Source organism: Nuphar pumila, chromosome 5, assembly GCF_984573655.1.
Source record: "Nuphar pumila chromosome 5, dmNupPumi1.hap1.1, whole genome shotgun sequence".
In the NCBI taxonomy this organism is placed as follows: Eukaryota; Viridiplantae; Streptophyta; class Magnoliopsida; order Nymphaeales; family Nymphaeaceae; genus Nuphar; species Nuphar pumila.
In genome coordinates, this window is record NC_143253.1 from 135,683,705 (window position 1) to 135,705,802 (window position 22,098).

Consider the following 22,098-nt stretch of genomic DNA (forward strand, 5'->3'; position numbering starts at 1 on the left):
GACCACCGTCCGATTTCTTGCAGAGAGAAAGGAAAGAAGAGAAGCGGAGAAAGATTCACGCAGAATGGAGATCGCAGATGCAGAAAGGAAGACTATAGGTAAAGAACTCACAAGATCAGAAAAGGGGAGTTGGAGAGAGAGAGAGAGAGAGAGAACGGCTACCCAAAATTTGAACGAGGATGGGAAAAAGTAGCCGTTAGGAGAGCAAGGCCAACGGTCAAGAGAACGGAGTCGTCCGTTGAGACTTGAAAGTGACCGATGGGCAACCGAGATCCATGATCCATCTATAAGAGCTTGTGTCTGATTTGTTTGAATATATATATATATATATATATATATATATATATATATATATATATATATATATATATATATATATATATATATATATATATATATCATTATGAGATTATGAATTGGCATTTCGATTGTGTTTAGTATACTGTCAAAAAAGTTCTTTTGACCCATTACATATGATTAGAATGCTGTTAAAAAAATATATACTGTATATCATGCTTAGTATGTTATTAAATTTTTTTCAGTTTTGACCGGTTCACTTATATGATTAGAATGCTATAAAAAATATTTTCTGTATTGATCTTTTATTGTTATATTTAGGATGCTGTCAAAAAAATTCTGATTTGACCTATTCAATTGTGTGATTAAAATGCTAAAAAAAATCGGTATTGAACCCTTTCACTCTTATCCTTAGTATGCTATCAAAAAAATTTCTCTTTTAACCCATTTACTGAATGATGTCAAAAAAAAATCACTTGTATGATTATAATGCTATCAATTTTTTTTTCGATATTAACCCTTTTCAATGTTATGCTTAATATGCTGTAAAAAAATAAAATTATGTTTTGACCCATTCACTTGTGATGAGAATGCTTATGTGCCTATGTGATTAGATTTTGAAATATAATTTTTAAATGAATGTTTATCGTGATTATGTGATTAGGTTTTGAAAAATATATTTTTGATATAAATGCTTATGTATTTATGTGATTAAGTTTTAAAATATATTTTTGAAATGAATGCTTGAGTGTCTATGTGATTAGGTTTCGAAATATATGTTTTGAAGATTATGTGCATATGAGATTCGGTTCTGAAAAATATATTTTTGATATGAATTCTTTGCAAAAAAATAACCTTTCAAAAGATTTTTAAAAAGTTAAATGTTTTTGATATTCTGCTGTCTGCTCTAATTAATTTAAAAAAAATTGAATAAATTTTTTATGTCTGAATTACCTGGATATGGACATGGAATTTTTTTTGACATGAATATTATCCGTATCAACCTGAACCAGACGACATGTAGATTTGGATATGGTAAGATCAAACAATGGACTCGAGTTTGGTAAAGGCTTTGTGTGACCATTTTTGGTTCTGATACACAATCTGCTTAGCCTACAGGCGGATATGCAGGAATTTAGGACTCTCAACGGGTCGAGTATTCAACCATCATAGTGCATTTAAACCCGCCCAAATGACAAGTACCTGGGTTCGGGTTATGTCAAGTTGGAGAAAATCAAATCTAAATTTTTTTATTTGCATAAAAATATATCAAAAGCACATTAGGGTCAGCTGATTAGGTCGGATATCTGGCAAAAACCATAGTCAAAACCCGATGCACATACTACTCGGGTGGGGTTGGGGTCGACCTAATAACATTTGGATTGGTACTTTTTACACTGATACTTGGATATCCAGGTTCGGGTTGGGTCAGATACCTGAAACAAATCTGATCCATATCCATCAACTACTTATGTAAGAATTAAGGGTTGACAACAGGCCGGCCAGCCCAATGGGCCAAGCTGACCCAGCCCGCCATGGGCTGGGTTTGGGCCAAGATTTTAGACCCGGACCCATTAGATACCTGGCTGAAACCTCGCCCATTACATATGTGGGCGGAGCTCAATGGGCTTGAGTTATTTATTATTTTTAATAATAAAAAAAGTAACTATTGCATAATAACTTGGCAATTATTATTATTTTCTTAATCAATTGCATTAATTTTATGAAAACTAAAAAGATAATTAGTTGAGTACATGAAAAGTTAGTAACTTATTAATTATTACTATTTATAAATGGATTTGGGTTGGGCCATGGGCTGCTCTTCAAACCCGAGCCCATTAAGAACTGGGCTGTAAAGTGTAGCCCAAGCTCGACGGTCAGCCCGGTCGGATGACCACCCTTATGTAGGATGCTGCAATACTCGTGTCTATATATGTTCATAATGGACCCACCAAAGTTCCTAGTGAATAGGTGGAGTGACACTATCCAAATTGAGTTAGATTGGAATCCGACAACTCCATAATTTTAGCTAGGTTTGCAATAAAAGCAAAAAAATCAATTTATTATATAGTTAATCTAACATTAAACTAGTTGTGTATGGATTCATCCTTATAAAAATAACTAAAATATTCTTAAAATAATAATATTTTTTAAAATGCAAGGTTGTTTTTTTTAGATAAAAAAGTAACTTTGATAGCTCTTAAAATTACTTTTTGAAAAAGGGTGGATTTTCAGTTCCCTTTAAGTTCAAAAGACCTATAATGCCCAAATTAAGAAGTAGCCATGCATCTTAAAAAATATCATTAGGGTATTTTTAGTTATTTTAATAAGGTTGAATTCATTAAACTCTCTATTATATTATTGTAAAATTAAGTCATCTATTTACAAAGAATTTTTCATTTTTATCACAACACACCTTCGGTCTTGAATCAATTATAGATCATAGTGATAGTGATGGAAAGGTGAAAAGAACCCACATCGGGGAGTGAAATAGAACACACAAGCTCTTTTTTTTTTTGTTAGTGTTGTTCGGGGCCCGATAGTTGATACATAGCCGGAGACTTGTGCATGCTTCCTCTGAAAAATGTTGAATATTTTACTACAAAAATGCATTAAAGGCTAAAAAGGTATTTTCATATTTTAACTGGCCATTTGCAGTGCATTAAGAAAAAAAAAATCGAAAGTAATAATAGTCCAAAAAGTAATCAATTTTCAAGCAGATTGAAACCAATGTGAGGAGGAAGCGGTCCAACTATCTTACCACAAAGTAAGGAATTCAAATGAATTAGTTCCCATGAAAACTAGGTGAAACAAACACCAGCGGTAGTAGGAGAGCAAAGGATATGAACCCATTTGTGCAAAGAAAACGTAAATCATTGAAAACGATGTCCACATGGGTCTCGAACTGGACAAGCTTGTTGCCATAACAAGACGGCCTACGAATAGCGACCCCAATAAAAAGAAATAGTTCTGAAATGGTCAAAAAAGAAAGATTATGGGAGAAAAAAAAAACACAAGTAATAGGTCAATTTATTCACCATTCAATATTTATAAGCAGATTATCAATACATTTCCAATATTTTAAAATTACATCCCTAAGCACCATATGAAACTTGACCAAGTTCTCAAATTTCACAATGAAATGTGACCAAGTTTATCAATTCCAAAGAGAAAACATGAATATGTTCATGAACTGCTACAACATCGTGACAATTGTACTTAGCTCCGAGCTTATGTAACCAAATCAATTGATTTTAAAAAAGGAAAAAGCAAAAAAAATCCATATATAATAGAATATTAAATTTTTTTTTACTCAGAAAAACCACCCCAGGCGCAGAGACTGCCTTACTTTCGGTCTCTGTTCATGTTGGTGTAAAACTCTGAGGACTTACCCCTCGACGACCCTAAAGAATCACCAAGCTTCGCCTTACGCAGGGAGTGACGCCCATGGGATTTGAACCTAGATCGCTCGTCAAATGGTCTAGGCCCATCCCACTACGCCAAACCCCTTGGGTCACCTTTGCCGCAAGATTGAAGCCAATGGAAAACTATCTCTGGTGGATAGAGGAGAGTATTCATGGAGTTTTACTCCACTAACAGCAGAATAGGGTTGCTGTCAAAGTGGCACCTTTAGGCTTATAATTGGGATGTTTGAACCATGACAGTTTTTTTTTTTTTTTGAAAGGCAAGCTGGGGTTAGTCAGACCCCTACCAGTCATACAACTATACCATTGGGTTTTGAACCTACAACCACCCAACACAAGGTGACGTGCTCCTACCAGACAAACCGCTTGTCTGGTAGGAGCAGCTAGTGCACGTCACCTTGTGTTTGTTGGTAATTCGGATATATTTTAGCAACACTGATTTTATAGATAACCAAAAAAAATTTCACCAACGAACTGTGCTCCGCTTGTCTGGTAGGAGCAGCTAGTTCACGTTACCTTGTGTTGGGACGTTGCAGGTTCAAAACCCAATGGTATAGTTGTATAACTGGTAGGGGTCTGCCTAACCCCAGCCAACCTTTCAAAAAAAAAAAATCACCAACCTGCACAACCCACCACATCAGCCAAGGATTCTCAAGAAAAAGTACCTAATCTTGAGACCTTGTGGCCTTCGATGAGAATCTTATTCCCTTGGCTTTCTAAAAAAATGACCTATCTGCGTAGAACTCAATGCCTTAACCATCGTCCAACGCTACATGTATAGACAAAACAAGCATGTAGACACAACAGTTACAAATAGCAATGAGATCTTGAAAACATCACGATCTTATCATGTCAGTATCACCAATTTTTACCATGATCTTATTTTGATATGAACATGTTTTCAAATTTTCTAATTTTTGTACATGTTTACAAAGTTTTGTCTATATTTTACCTATGTTTCTCTTAGCTGAGGTTATATTTTAGAGCTCTTTTTGGAAACGATTAATTTATCACAATATTTCCCCTTCCTAAGAAAATTGCAATACAGAGATTTGTGATATTGCTGGCAGCTAATTATTGCCTTAAGCTATCTATTTCACTGATAAGCAGCTTTAAACTAGCTAGTTTAAGATTGTGTGTCCAACCATAGTGAAGATATCATATGTTAAACTTTTTATTTTTATTGAAAATTATTGGAAAATAAATAAATAATAAATATATAAGAAAAAAGAACAAAAACATCAGGTGGTATGCCAAAAATTAAAATAGCAGGTATTTTTAACAATATTATGTTGATATAAATGTAAATATTACAAGAAAATTGAGATATTCTCATCTAAAGGTTAGTATGCAATATTTTAAAACAAGCATGATGTTTTGGCTGTTGAAACCGCGATTACAGTTTTGCATTTTTTGTTTTACGCAATATTTTCAGTGAAGCAAGTATATGTGAATACATAGCTTCACTGAATGTTCACAAATAAATTTATGTGAGTTTGTGAGGTCCGCATAAAAAAAATGTACGATTCTAAAATTAAGTGGGACTTTGCACTAGCCGACGAGCGGTATAATTTCATCATAATATCCTGTCAATTCACAACTACAAAGGGCAAAAAGATCCTAACGAGGTTGGGTATTTGCAATTTTGGACATTGAGAGAATAGCAAAAATTATAAGGTTTTTAAGAAAATGTGTCAAATTAATCATACAATACAATCAATTTTTATAAAATATACTTATCTTGTAATGATCGAGTCAATAAAATGAAAATTATACAACCGTTAATTCCTTGAGAAACTTAACTTTTTCATAGAGCATGTGTTTTTATATGGAAAACCTAATATATATATATATTCATCTGAAAAGGGAATAAAAATAAATTTCTATAAATTTCTTTTATACCTCAATGTATTTCCAATAAAAGCATATATATTATGATAAAATAACAAATAATTTAAAAAATAAAATATCATGATATAATGCAAATATTACGATATTTTGGGCGTGATAAACGGTTTACAAAATATCGTGATATTTGTCAGTGCAGTTACAAGGAATTCATTGCACGATTTAGTACTCAACCGTAGAGGTCATTTCAAACTACATGTGCATCCCTATAATATATCTTGAAAAGATAATTCATCCTTATAATGTATTTTAATTAAAAAGATAAATCAATGACCTTAAGGCCAAAACCAAAGTGGCACAAATAATGAATCGATTTCACTAATGTATGCATATTCATGAACCCATAAACCCTTATAATAATCTATGTCATTACAAGAACCTACCTTGACCTATAATATCCAACTGGGCCAGCCCAATCTTGATCAACTAGAGGGTTAAACTATCTATTTCTTCCCAACAAACCGGTCTACCATTCGGTGGGAGTTTATTGAACCTCCAACCCCCCAGCCTGTAAAAGTTGGGCACTACTTACAAGGAAAGGAGTTATCCCAATGGAAGGAATCATATTAAAGGTGAAGTGGGAAGTAGCAAGAAATGACTTACTTTTTTTTTAAGGGAAAAAATGACCAACTATTGGAAAGATGAAGTTTGACACAAGTTTAGCCTAAATAGTGCCCAACAAGAACTTCATTAGACCTTTGAGTAGCTTTCTTAAGTGGGAGGAGAAAAAAAAGGGTTAAATTATGAATGGCTTGCCTTGCGCATGACTATCGGATGAATTGAGCTTTAAGGAATTTTTAATTTAGAATCTTAGTAGGATTTGTCCTTAAGAATCTCATATCCCAATTCCTTTTCAACATGTAGAGTTTCTTTGCAACTCTCTCTCTCTCTCTCTCTCTCTCTCTCTCTCTCTTGTGTGTGCGTTTTGTCACACACCGTGTGCACACGGACACGGTTCTTAGCAAAAGACCGTGACAACTTGTTGGGCATGAACCAAATGAGTGAGCAGAGTAGCTCTTAAAAGACACTGAACTCATTGTTACGTGCACTCAAGTTGGAGGCAATAAATGCACCAACGTAATGCTTGTGTGCATGGTGACACAAAATGCTAGCCTTGTTTGGTATGAATCCATACACCTTTTTTTTATGCCTATGTTTGTATGAACTATATGAGAAAAAAACACTTTTTCTTTTATTTTAAGGCCTGTTTGGAATATAGGAACTGGGATAGGAGTTAATGCGTTTGGCAAAAAGTTGGTCACCTGGTGGCTGTTTGGAAACTGGTAGCTGAGATGAGAGTTAATGCATTTGGGATGGGAAATGGTATTGTATTTACACTAAAGCATGGAATTGACAGCTGCCACTTCCCATCCCAGCTACTAGTTTCCAAACAGGGACTTAAAGATCAGGAGGATGGTAGTGGTCCTAAGTGCCCAACTGAAATTCTTTGTGCTCAGGCCCTGTTCGTCATGACCTGAAAGAAAAGCCAATGGGGGCAACCTCTAATGTGGACATGATCATACAAAGAGTTCTGAGTCAAGGGAGTTTGCACATGAGTGACGTGTTGAGAAAGAGACCACTTAAAGAGAAACCTTACATGTTCTTGGAGATTGACACCATAAACAAGCAGGTGAAATATCATTTTACAAAAAAAAAAGTCATATTTAATTATTTTTCACCATAAACAAGCACCCGATCCTGACTCCAATTATTGAATTATGGCATCCAAGGACGTACTTATCTATGAAATGGAGTCGTTTTAATTATTTTTCAAAAAAAAAAAAAGTCATATTTAATTAGCACACTTTTTCAAGGAAATATTTTCTGCTTCTCAAAAATTGTGATGAACCAACTAGCAAAAAATTCCACTAAAATAGAAGCAGCTGGAGGCCTTCTACAATATTCTCTTATTTACCCCCAAAAAAATGGCTTACAAAACTACAGTATCCTCGTGAGTACCAAACTCTCTAGTAGCCCTTTTGTCTTTTTAATGTTTTCATTGAATGTTCTGTGGATTTGACGGGGTATGTGTGATCTGTACAGTTTTTTTTCACCAGAGAAAATGCATTCTGTAAAGATTATTTTTAATTGTATGCAGGTTTTCAAAGGAATCTAAAACCCATCTGCCCATGATGGACGAAGAAAACTTTTACATCAAAATAACTACACCCAAAACTTGTTCTTTTACTAAATAAACCATGACGAACACATATACAGCAGGGTTTGATTGAGCATATGATATGTACAACCATGATTTTCTACATTGGAGACCCCCAAAAGATCTGAAGAAACATGAAGGCCCACTCATAAACGAGAGAAAATCATCAATAGTTAAGAATTCAACAGAAAAAACAAGGGACAAAAATCATTGACACTGCTAGCGCTTGAGGGCTACAACCAAAATTGTGAACCGAAGAACAAGTGAGTAGAGAGAAGAATATTTTTGGATTTCATGTCAGATACCAACTGGATTTTATGGACTTGTTCATCTACCCCAGTGAAAATGGAGCTCTTACTCATTTGACCCAACGCAAGTTCACAATGGTTTAAATTTCCGACTAAGCATATATATGTATATATATATATATATATATATATATAGAGAGAGAGAGAGAGAGAGAGAGAGAGAGAGATTCCACACTTGAAGAAGAGAAGACTGGATTAAAATGGAAGTACAACATCCCAATCGGATCTGCAAACCTTGTTATACACATAGGCTCGAACCCAGCTTGATGTCAACGAGAGCTTTTCAAACTGTTCTATTCTGAGAACCTTTCTGTGTAGATTGGTATGCATATTTGCATTTTCTAGCTCTTAAAGACGTTTTCATAGGCTATCCCACCTCCCCATTATGTTCTTCTTTGTACTAGACAAGTTCATTAGTGCCGGAGGGCCCCTAGAACTTTCCCAACCAAACATGAGAAAGTAAATCACGTGTGAGTGATTCTCATGAGATTTACTTCCTCATTTATAAAAAGCAACCAAACGTACCTTAAGATGAGGCTTCCATAATGCATGAGGACCACACAGTTGTTGTATGGACCGCCAGCCATGAAGCAACATGGTTGGTGAGCTTAGATTCCACCCTTGTTACAAATACAATGCTCTCACTTAGCCTACCTTCATCATTTTGCTAATAAAGACCATGAGGTCCTCTCTGATCAGGAAACTATATACATCCTCAGTTTTCTCACTATTGACCTGACACATTGAAGCAGTACAATTAATTCCCCATTTGATTATTTGGTAGTTCATTTATCACCCCCATCTGAATTGTACTTCTAGTTTCATTGAATCCCATTAACCCCACTTTGAATAAATTTGTCAAAAATGCAATAAACTTGGAAGAGTAGAGCGCTCTCATTGGAAGCACCACTAAATGAATACTACCAGCACTTCTTAAAGTTGGCACTTTATCATACTCTTTGTTACGACCAAAAATACTATTTTAATTATTTTAATACACCTTCTCGGCTGTTCACAACAAGAAGCTTTATCCAAATTTCATATCAACTTCCACACACATTTGAGTACACGTCAATGCCATGCTTGTTCCAAGACATGACCAAAAATACATAACCTCAAGGAAAAAAGTTGACCCATCTCCCCCCATCACAGTAACTCCATATTTTTCATGGGCTCTATAGCATAAAGTAGATGTATTATTTATTTAGAACTTACAATTTCTATCTATCTAACTTTAATCTTTTACCAATAACTAATCACCACCGAGTGGTCATTTCCATACCCACTAGGAAATGCCAACCCCTACCCACAAAAAGGTTAAGGAGATTCATGCTGGGAAAGCTATTTGTTCTTTGTTTGATGCAGTGGAATCTTCAATCTTCATTAATGCAGTTGGCCCATTAACTTGATTGAAAGAAACCAATTTCTTCTCTCTCTTTTTCTTCCCTTTTTATTAATTTCAGAAAAGATCAACCGCCCCCCTCATCTACTCAAAAATTTCAAGGCCCACGGGAGGGAAAACGGCAACCCCTCTTGACCCTCACTTTAATGCAAAGAATTCGGGGGTTGGAACAGCGCGACGTCTCCTTCCTACCGCCCTCGCAATCGGACAAAAACCATGTTAACCTGTTCCTTTGTGAAACACAGACAGGGTTGGGGGCGCCCACTTGTCCAACCCTATGCTCATCCCGTGAACACCTCTTGGAGGAGAGCCCCACTTTTCCTGATTTTATTATTTCCTTACAGGTTTGTTTTCTTTTTCCACCACACATTGCAAAAGCCACAGAGGAAAGCCACAACTTGAAAGGAAGAAAAAAGGAAGGCACCAACAACAACAGCACGGAGAGAGAGAGAATCTCTTACCTTTCTGTATCCTTGTGTCCCGTCTCGTTCTGAGAGTAAAAAGGGGTCTGAGTGGGTAGTCCGAGAGACTAAGACCAGGCGTGCATGTGGGGAGTAGTCAAAACTCAAAAGCAGGCGAGTAGTAGTAGTAGTACTGCTCTAGTGCTCTACTTCAGTGTGCTCCTGTGCTGTGGTGGCGTACCTTAGTTTCCCTTTTCTTTTGCTTTGGCCGCTTCCATTCTTTGCCTTGTCCTTTCTTTTTGTCTCCGAGCAATCATCCACCCATCCATCCATTTCCATCCTTTCTGGATCAGCTAAGGAGACCCCTCCCCGATGCCTTTTTCAATCAAAGAGGTTAGTCACCAATAATTTGCAAACGCAACGCAATCCCTACCGCTCCATAATAAACCCTCTGAATTTGCTCTATCTATATCTAAGCTCACTTCTTATATCACACGAACCTCACCCATAAAAAGTGAGAAGGAAAAAGAAAAAGAAAAGGAGAGCAAAAAAGAAGAAAAGAAGCATTATATATAAGTATCTTGATTTTCCCATCTCCATTCACATTCTTCTTCCCGTTATTCATCTGGGCAGGAGAGAAAACCAGAAGAAAAAAAACAAGATGGTGGTCGTCTTCTGCTAAGACCATCATCCATTCTTCACACAGGGAGGTGAGTTAGATTCAGAAAAAAATAAATGGTAGACGTCTTCTGTTAAGACCATTGTTGTAGAAAGAAGATAGAAAAGAAGAAGAAGAAGAATGAGGAAGCTTTTCTTCCCCATTTGCTTGTCCATCGTTCTCGCCCTCCTTGTGGGAGGCGCCGCTTCGTCCGGGAAGCAAACCTACATAGTCCACACCGCAAAATCCCAGATTCCGGCGAGCTTCGCCAGCCATCAGGCGTGGTACCAGTCGACGCTGGAGTCCGTACGGGAGTCAGCGCCGGAGGAGAAGGAGAGAGGTAGCGGCGTCATCTACACCTACTCCACCGTCCTCCACGGCTTCTCAGCCCGCCTGACGCCGTCGGAGGCGGAGTCCCTCCGCGGGAGGCACGGCGTCCTCGCGGTGCTCCCCGAGCGGATCTACCACCTCCACACGACGCGGACGCCGGAGTTCCTCGGCCTTGAGAACGCGAACGGCCTTTTCCCGCAATCCGGAGACTCGAGCGACGTGGTGATCGGCATCCTGGATACCGGCGTCTGGCCGGAGAGCAAGTGCTACGAAGACACCGGCTTCGGACCTGCTCCGGCCACCTGGAAGGGCGAGTGCACGGCCGGAAGGAACTTCAACGCGAGCAACTGCAACCGGAAGCTCATCGGCGCTCAGTTCTTCTGCGCCGGGTACGAGGCGGCGCTCGGCCCGATCGACGAAGGGAGGGAGTCGCGGTCGCCGCGGGACGACGACGGCCACGGCACCCACACGTCGAGCACCGCCGGCGGCTCGTTCGTCCCTGGCGCGAGCCTCTTCGGGTACGCCCCCGGCACCGCCCGCGGGATGGCCCCCCGCGCCCGGGTCGCCACCTACAAGGTCTGCTGGCTCGGCGGCTGCTTCAGCTCGGATATCCTCCGCGCCATGGAGAAAGCCATCGACGACGGCGTCAACGTGCTCTCCCTCTCCATCGGCGGCGGCGTGAGCGACTACCACCGCGACAGCGTCGCCATCGGCGCCTTCGCCGCCATGGAGCGCGGCGTCTTCGTCTCGTGCTCCGCCGGGAACGCCGGCCCCTCCCCCTCCACCCTCTCCAACGTCGCCCCCTGGATCATGACCGTCGGCGCTGGCACGATCGACCGCGACTTCCCGGCGTACGCTGTCCTCGGCAACGGTAAGAACTACTCCGGCGTCTCGCTCTACAACGGCAAGGACCTGCCGGAGACGGCGACGCTGCCGCTCGTCTACGCCGGCAACGCCAGCAACATGACGAACGGAAACCTCTGCTTCCAGGGGACGCTCGTGCCGGAGAAGGTCGCCGGGAAGATAGTTTTCTGCGACCGCGGGATCAACGCTAGGGTGCAGAAGGGCGCCGTCGTCAAGGCCGCCGGCGGCGCCGGGATGATCCTTGCCAACATGGCCGCCAACGGCGAGGAGCTCGTCGCCGACGCGCACCTCCTACCCGCGACGGCCGTCGGCCAGGGGAACGGCGACGAGATCCGGAGATACCTCTTCTCCGACCCGAACCCGACGGCGACGATCGTCATCAGCGGGACGAAGGTTGGGATCGAGCCGTCGCCGGTCGTAGCCGCGTTCTCCTCCCGCGGGCCCAACTCGATCACGCCGGCGATCCTCAAGCCGGACGTGGTCGCGCCCGGCGTGAACATCCTCGCCGGCTGGTCGCGGTCCGTGGGTCCCACGGGTCTTGCGGTCGACGACCGACGGGTCGACTTCAACATCATCTCCGGCACGTCCATGTCCTGCCCGCACGTGAGCGGGCTAGCCGCGCTGCTCAAGGGCGCTAGGCCTGACTGGAGCCCGGCAGCGATCAAGTCTGCGCTCATGACCACCGCCTACGCCAACTACAAGGACGGCAACCCTCTGCTGGACGTTGCCACCAAGAGGCCTGCGTCACCATTGGACTATGGTGCGGGACACGTGGACCCCCAGAAGGCACTGGATCCCGGCTTAGTCTACGACATCTCCAGCGATGACTACCTCGCCTTCCTGTGCGGGCTCGGGTACTCACCTGACCAGATCGCGCTGGTGTCCAAGCACAGCTACACCTGCTCCGGTCCTGGTCTCAGCGCTGCCAACCTCAACTACCCATCGTTCGTGGTGCAGTTTCAGACAGCCATCGAGGGGCGGGGTGGCCGAATCAGCACTGTCCAGGCGACGCAGACCCAGACAATCAAGCTCACCAGGACCGTGTCCAATGTGGGGCCCACAGGCTCGAGCTATACTGCAGCAGTGTCGGCACCCGACCCGGTCAAGGCCGTGGTCGAGCCTCAGGTGCTGAGCTTCACAGAGAAGGGCGAGAAGAAGACCTACACAGTGAGCTTCACGTCGAGCTCGCTGCCATCTGGCACCAGCAAGTTTGGGTACTTGGAGTGGTTCGATGGGCAGCACCTGGTCCGCAGCCCGATCGCCTTCACTTGGACGTGAGTGGGTGCGAGCCTGGTATGGGCCTAGGGTCAGACTCAGACTCGAGAGAGAAAGAAAAGTTTCTCTCTCTTCTTTCTCTCCCCTCTTTATCGATTAGGTTTGTCTATTTTGATTTTACGGGTTTAGGAGTCTACTGGTTTGGGTCAAAATGCTTTCTATTGTCAATGAAAAGACACCAACGGGTACTGAGTTTTCTGTTTCCCCAATTTCCCTTTCCTTGCTCTTCTTAACAAGTTCAGCAAATGATTGATGTGAATTTGGACTGTTGAATTGCAGAGAACACATTAAGCAGGAAAACCCGTTTGGCATTTTGTTTTCTTTTTTCCTCTTTTCTTGATCTTGGTTTGGATTGTGTTGAAAAATGCGTTTGTGTTTAATTGACAAAATAGGGGACTTGATGGGATCTTTGCGGGCTCTTAGACGGGAACTTTGAAAATCCTGAAAATGTTTTCATCGAAGTTGAAGCCGCCACACCCCTTCTGCGGTTTTCTTTTCCGCAGATTTGGAATCCAACCCCCTCAACGGGAACTGTTTTTGCGGAAAAGGAGGGTTCAGCGTGTATTTTGGGCTCCTATCCATGCGAAAACAGTTTCGCATGTTTGCTTTGCCACTGTGGGCCCCACGAAAATGCTGCCCATCGATGCGTTTCCGCAAAAAGCTGGGGGTTTTCCGTGACATGAAAACAGGCCCTTACTATCCAAACGCAAGTTTAACCCCTTTTGCAACAAGGTCAGATCCCGTGATCGGCCTGCTCTTACATCACATTTTGTGATTAGGAATGCAAACAGATTGGACTCGGATCAGCCAAATACATGGGAATGTAGGAACCGGATGGGGTCCGAACAGCCAAAAATATCACAAACCTAATACTGGATCCAATCCATTTGCATTTTTTTTTGAGAAGATCATAACATATAGGCAGGATCCAAACTGACATTTTTCAATGAGATGAATACATCAAATAGTATCTGGATCCAGCCTATGCAACAAACAGATTTTAGTATCTCACCAAAAGGGCTGCTGTAGGTCTTGCATTCACTGCTCCATCTTACGCACTTTTGAGAGATTAATGCATCCCAAGATTGGCCTTGTTTTGGATCAGACTTGAAAAATGATGGACCCATTCATCAATTTGGAAATCTTCCATACCATTGCTTTGGCTTTACCTGCAATTCATAACCAATTGTTCTCCCACCACAGATCCCCTACCTACTTCTGATCAAAAGAAAACAAATCTCGTTCTGGGGAAAATCTTGGATATAAAAAAAAAATCTAAAATAATATAGATTTTTTTTCCTGATAATTTCATGATAACAATGTGATATTTCGAAAATATTGTGTTTTCTAAGCATCATATCAACCTTTGAAAAACTTGCGATATAATTGCACTATTTTCAGAAATATGCCCATGCTTGTGACTGGTTTGGAACCAGACTTGGCCCCGATTTTCGGGTATGGTATCAGGTCCAGATCTGGGTCTAATAGGACCCACCATAAGAGAAACCATACTCCGGATCCGATAAGAACTACGTGAATCAGACACTAAAAATTGCGGGTCTTAATTGAAATTCGAGTCGTGCTCGTGGCCCGGGTGGGATGCTTCACTCGATCACCCACTCCGAAGTACAGCCTGTCAGCTATGTAATGATGACATCAGCAATTTTTTTTTGGATGGGCCCTACTGTTTGCCAATAATTATGGAGTGAAAGTCACGGGTGGTGGTGATTTCAAAACACAAAAAATTTGTCCTTCCTACATTTCCGCAAGAATCAGTTGCTTTTAGGATTTGAACCCATGCCTTCACACGGACAGACCCAGACCCAGTCCATTTGCGTTTGAGGGTGTAGATAAAAAAAGTAAAGTATTTAGCAATTAAAAATGTACTCTTATTTAGTTCAGATTGCTTGTTTGGGGCCGTTTCAAGGATAAAATTTTCTATGGTTGATTGTACGCACTATCATGTTCGGAATATATAGATGTACGGTGTATTGAACATAGTGACAAACGTTAAAAACTGCAAAATCACGTTTTAAAAAACTTGCGATAATTTTAAAAAAAATCATAAATCTTGCATTTCTTTTGTCAAAATCTTGGCAATAAAAAAATATAAAAAAATGTATAAGAAAATATTAATAAAAATTATTTAAAAATAAAAATACATGTTTTTTCATGATAAACAACTGTTTAAAATATAAATATCATGCCTAAATCATTCCAAAGATATGGTCATTCGAAGGTAAAATATACACAGATGTCTTAGCCTCGCATGCCATGTAGCGTAAAGTGACTCTATGAACACCACCCTTATAGACCACTAAAGGAAAAGATCTTTCAACCCCCCATTCCACTACAAGAAAAATGTTAATTAGCGACGAACATTTGCGACGAATTAGCTAGAGAAAACTAGTCATTCCTAAAATTAGAATTAGTTGCGAAATTAGCGACGAAAAAATTATGTCTCAAAATCCATCGCTAACTAGCGACGAAAATATTTCGTCTCAAACTCCGTCGCAACTTCGCGACAGATGAGCGATAGAATTTTCCTATCGCTAATTTGTAGTAGCGTTTGAGACGTAATGTTTTTGTCACTACTTTTCGATATAAAATGACCCATCTAGGGGGCAAAATTCTCTCTCTTTCTCTCTCTCTCTCTCTCTGTTTACCCCCAAATCAGCTTTCTCGTCCGAACGTTGGCCTCCTCTTTCCTTCTTCGTCCGAACGTCAGCTTCCTCTCAAGCACTCCCTTCATCCTTTCAAATACGCCGCTAAACCTCTGGGGAAAATGGTGACGTAGTGATCGAAGCTATCACCAACTCCCCGACGATGACCCATGGTCGGCGATGAAACCGAGCTGCCAGCAGCGCCGACGATCAAAACCCCTCATCACCATGACTAAATTCTATCAGCAATTAAAGGGTTTCACTGTATAGATTTTGTTATCAGGTTTATCCACTCCACCATCGGCCAATCTTGACAGTAGTCGACCTCGACGGTCAGTCGATGGTAACGGTGACTGTCGTATGCCATCACTGACTTCCAGGTGGTAGAAAAAAGGGGAAAAAAACCCTGTCGATGCTGTAAAAATAGAGCCACCGCCCTCCCTATCATAGAGAATGTCTCTGACGAAAGGGGACGACAGCAGTATCTGTCTCTGACTCCTCCTTTCCGACTTGAGAAGCCGACCCTTCCCTATCAATTCAGAAAATGAACTTTGTCACAGAGGGAGTGACTCATGGGGGGGCAGGGGGCTCCGCTTGTTTGGGTGGAGCTGTCAGTGCACGTCACCTTGTGTTGGGATGTTGCAAGTTCAAAACCCAATGGTGGGGTCTCCCTAACCCCAGATTATCTATCAAAAAACAAACAAAAAAAGAAATGGATGGGATGAGATAACATGAGATTGAGGCCTGCAAAAGATATCGATAATCGTTCCAACTTGTTTGAGTAAGTTGCTTACTTGGAAACAACTTCTAGATTATTGATTGGATGCAGGCTTATAACATAACAAATGCAATCTTGTGAGGGATTCAACACCAATCATTTTATTTACACTGTCAAACCAAACATATTTTATCATCTTTGTATATATAAGGCAAATCAATCCAATCGAATTCAACATGCACTCTTTGTATATATAAGGCAAACACCACGTTCCATTTGTGAGTTTGATGCACAACTGGTAGGAATTTTGGCTTATTAATGTTCTCTTGGTCAACTAAACAACAACCTTGTGCTTTTGCTTACCATCGACAAGATGTCCCATACCACCCTGCCAACAACTTGCTTCTATGCTCGGTTAACCACACTTCAGCTGCACAAATTTACATATACAAAACAAACCAACTTTCTTGGTAGATTCATATTAAGAACTCATACCAAGCAAACACCGCCCTTTTCAATGTCGCACTTACCCTTAGGATTCTTTCGCTTAACACACATTTCATGTGTCATTGCACCTTTTCAAACTTTTCAAGACGTGTAGAAAAATGATATTGCATTTTGCACATACAGGAACCAATGCATAACATTGTCCCATGCTGACTATGTATTTGGCCATTCACATAGCCCAACACAATACAAGTGAACCTGCCTTCGCACCAACTTCTTGGCCTTGGAGCTACACACTACAGTTTCGGTGCTTCAAAGATATTGATTCTAATAAACTGAAGAGAAACTCAGCCAAAGGCTCTTCAACATTTCAACTAACTTAGGCACTCATAACGTTTTTGCTCAAACCAAACCCAACAACAACTTGACGCAGATGTAAAAGTTTGCTATGATACCAACTTCTCGTAGGCATAGTCCAAGTGAGACAAAAAATAAATTTTTGTGCTTGGGATGCCTCAAACTCCCATGATTTTGCTAGGAAACTGAATCTAGTCTCAATACACGTTTTTTCAAATACATGTAAATACACACAACAAATACTTTCTTTTTCCAAAACTCCTTTCCAAAGATCCTTCAACCTTGTCGTCGCATAGTCAATCATTACTTACGTGTATCGTTATCTCATACCGATGAGCAATTTTAATCAAAGTGTCAGACGTGCATTTCCACTCCCACAAGCAAGTGCACACTGCCACCAAGGTCAAACCATGTCTTTGCAGCACTACGAACATTTCAATGTTCGACAAAGGTTATAAAGAGCATAACATATCACTTAAGCATTGATGATGCACAAACTGCTCTCGAGTTCCATTCTGAGTAATCGTTCCAAAGATGTGGCCATCTGAAGCGTGTCATGGAGCGTATAGAGACTCCATAGGTACCACCCTCACGAAACCTCGTCCCCCAAAAATAAAGATCTTTCGACCCCCTAGTTTGAAGACCAATTGATAACTGATATATCATAGCATGTAATGCTACCCATATTGCTCACCAATGCTTAGGCATTCACTCGCGTAGCCTTGAGTAAGGATGGCAGTGGAGCAAGGTTAGGACAGAGGACAAGGTCTCCACCCTAGCTCTATCTCAAATTTTTTTCCTCTATCCTCGCCTCATGTCTTCCATCCTTGGTCCAAACGGGAAGAGGCGGGGCAAAGCCCCCTTTTCCCTCGGTTCATTGCCATCCCTAAAGGAGAGGAAGGTTTACTAATGAGGATTGGGGATGGAGCGGGACAGGGAAAAGTGTAAGTCCATCCCTGCCTCCATCCCAGAACGAGTTTTGATTTTAACCTTTATCCCTGTTTCATGTCCTCATCCCCGGTACAAATGGCGTGAGGCCTCATTTCCTCTCGGTCCACTGTCATCCCTAGCCCTGATTCACCATACTCGGTTGAAACTACCTAATGTGATTCCTGAAAGAATTAGCCCTAATCCACATGCAGTCTTGTGCGACCAACACTATACATATGATAGTCATCCAAGTTGAGCGGTCCTTAACCAAGTCTTTAAAGATAACATTCTCTTATCTGCTGACATACTGCTTAATCAAAAAATGTTCTATATTTGTGCATTCACATGACATCACATCAACAACGTTGTCATTACATATCACATGATATGCTACCATCGCATGTCACCGATCACCCCATCGTATATTGTACATTCCTACACTCAATGCATTTTTTACTTAGTAGAAATCTGCACTGCACATGCCCCATTGCACATGCCCCATTTCAAAAACTCGATCTGAGACAATTTTATTTTTTTAATCTAATGGTAGAACAAGAGAATCTCAAATCCTCTTCCAATTTTGAAAACATAGGCATTCAAGGGCACCCTTTGTGTACCCTTACATACCAGCAAGTTTAGTGTGAAGGCACCAGATCAAACCCCACCAGTGCAAGGGTGGTTAGCTTTGGAATGTGGGCCATCAGCCATGTAAGGTAGGGTGGTCGTGGGGAATCTTCACATCCTTTCCCAAATGGAGAGAAAATTTTCATACTTTTTACACATTTACTGGTCGCATTTATGAAAAATTTTCCACCTAGAGAGGTGGAGAAATAATTGTTAAAGTTTGATATCCGTACATTCCATTCTTTTCATGCGATGTGAGTATTAAAATTTTTTTACGGCTACCAAACGTGGTCCAAATGCTTTTTTGTTACTCAAGGTGATATGCTAGTACGCATTGGAAAATTGACTTATACTCAATGAGTCCCGTCAGTGTTATTCCCTTTACCAGAAAGAAAAAAAAAAGTTTGGTGGAACTCATAGAGTGATTGAAAGAAATATATTTACCATATACAGTAATCATAATTTAGAGTAACTAGTTTAATTAAAACTTAGTTAAAACTAATAGGAAAACAAATATAATTTAGAGTAACTAGTTTAATTAAAACTTAGTTAAAACTAATAGGAAAACAAATATAATTTAGAGTAACTAGTTTAATTAAAACTTAGTTAAAACTAATAGGAAAACAAATATTAGAAAGATAAAGACAACAAATTGTTAAACTTCAATCAATCCATCCCCTTGCCTAAACCTCCCTTAATTGCTATTTTATAGTTATTTATAAAAGAACAAGACCCTCAGAAATCTTAATTGTAAATATGTAGATTCAAGATCCAAAGCCCGGGGCTTTGGCATAGTGGGATGGGGCCTATGCCGTTAGGCAGACTGTCTATGTTCAAATCTCATGGATGTCATCTCTTGCACAAGCCGAAGAGTGATGACTTTTCAAGGGCAAGAGCTAAGCTCATAGAGTTTTACACTGTCTCGACAATGTGATGAGTTGTGGAGCCTGATTCAGAGTTTTTGCCCTTCGGAAAGGGGGGTCCTTAGGGGGATAGCGTTTCCTGAAAGAAATTTTTTTTCTGAGCCTATGTTTGAGACTCGGTTTCTTATGGATCAGACCCAATTTGTTTAGGTTTAGGGTTGTCGCTCTTGCCTTGTATAAATTCTTTTTTTCTTATAACAGTCGAAGAAGAGCAATAAAGTTTTTCCTCTGGGCGGCCGTAGTTTTTACTCTCTCTCAAATTTGAGAGGAGGTTTTCCACGTAAATCTGTGTGTCTTTGCTTTGTTTAGTTTGATCGTTCTTGTTTATTGTTTCCTTCAATTGTTTCTTGCTTGCGATTTTCCTAAAATAGTGATCTTAAATACAATAGGCAAAGCCAGTGTGGCTAGGTCTTTGATTCTGGAGAATGGTTTCGCTGTGTAAATAACAAAAGAAAATCTGGATCAAATTTTCACATGAATCAAAATGCAAATTCAACCTAAAAAATTAGTTTTAATGGAATTTGGATCCAAAGGAAAAACTGACTAAATAGACTTGGAACCAAACCAAATTCATATCAGGATTTACTATAATAGTTTAAACCCGAAAATAGCATTTAGGATTGGAACCCACTATAGGTGCATCCTTCCCCCCGCATACTGCTGGGCATGCCCAGTAGTAGTTGTGACTGTGTTCAATAAATGGTGCATTTTGACGCACTGCCATGCACTCTAAAAAAAATGGTGCTTTTTTTTGGAATGTATCTGTTCTGTGCTGTTTCATGGGGCCATGGAACAGTGGTGGCCGTCAAATAAGTGTCTGTGGAATGCACCAACTTAGCGCTTGGTACAATTGACATTTTTTTGAATTTATAGCCCCAAAAAACCACACCCAGCTTTAAGATCTGGTCCCGCTGGCTCAGCCTGCCATACCTATAGTCGTCATGCCGGCAGCGTAAAACTCGGAGGCTAGGACTCCTGCCCCACGGCCTATGCTATGCATTCGCTTGCGCAAAGAAGCAACACCCATGAGAATTCAACCTTGACTGCCCGTCTAGCGGCCAAGGGCCTACCCCACTACGCCAACCCCCTTGGGGGCGTACAATTGACGTTTAGATTAGGATTTTGGCAACAAGCGCACGTGTGCATGGATGTGTGGAGAAAATAGATCGTGAGGCACGGGCAAGACGATGAAGCCTTATCTCAATCCACGTAGGATTGGCTTCACGGGTTTTTGGTTTTTACTTTCCCCACAATTGGCACGTGAATGGGCACCGTTGTCTGGATTTTCCAAAAGTGAAAGTGGATCCAAACAATGACCTGGATCGGACCTTATGTCCATTATGGATTAAGATCTACGTGCATGTAAAAAGTTGTACAGAGTCATTGCTCGATGCAGTGATAAGTGTTTCTTAGTATGAAACTGTGGGTTAGAGCTCTGAGGGCAGCCACTTCTTGCACCAAGCTGAGCCAGTGTGATCAGGTCTTCCATCTCAGACAAGGTTTTTCTAAAAAGAAACATATTGTAAGAATTGACCCTTGTGTGACCCTACTAGCGATTTTTTTTTTTCGATTTATTACTTGAAGAAACTGCATCTGGGATCGAAGACCTGGTCGCACTAGCTTAGTCTACCATACCATACCTATGGTCGTCGTCCCATAGGCATAAAATTCCGAGATGCCAACGAGCTAAATCTTGCAATATTTTAAATGTTTTGTTTTTTCTTGAAAAAATGTTGGTATATAAATATATATGTAAATACAAATGAATAATAAAAAAATCCAAATACTTTATTTGTTGTGATAATTTGTGATTAAAACGTGATATTTTAGAGATAAGTAATATTTTGAACATATTGTGCGCTTCTCGGCATTATATTGCCCATTGCAATCTTCCGATAAAATCACGATATTCTGTCACTATAACGACGTATTAACAAGCCGAATAGGGGATTATTTTGACTCCTTCGAGCAGTAAAAGTTCTTAGGGTCACTCTCAAGATTTTTTTTTAGTTTTGATGCGGATCACATGATTCAAAGTTCATACATCTTTTCTGTTATGAATTATTAATAGTAAAGGTGTACTGGTAGTAATTTTTTTTCTGAGGGGCGTTTGTTGTACTGCGGTGTGCAGGAGGCATCTTTAGCTAAAAAGGCTCCCATGAGGGAAGACATTTTCACATGAAAACGAGAGACGTCCATTTGATTCTTAGGGCTCACACCTACTTTCCTACTCCTCCCCTCAGAAAGAGGTCTCCTACTTTCCTAGCGCCCGCCCGCCCCCCCCCCCCCGGCGCAGTAGCGCAGTAAGAGGTCCCTAAAAAGGAGGTGATCCAGCCGCACCTATATTATTAACCATGATGGAGAAGGCAAACGATGGCATTTGAACCACACACTTCTCTTTAACCCAAGT

General features: G+C 40.8%; 1 pseudogene across 1 annotated transcript; it reads left to right on the forward strand.

Moving 5' to 3' along the window:
• The first annotated feature begins 9,944 nt into the window (after positions 1–9,944).
• Positions 9,945–13,326, forward strand: LOC149838912 (subtilisin-like protease SBT1.7 pseudogene; annotated as a pseudogene). Its single transcript, XR_016432003.1, has one exon. The product of XR_016432003.1 is annotated as a subtilisin-like protease SBT1.7 pseudogene (transcript).
• Positions 13,327–22,098: the final 8,772 nt, after the last annotated feature.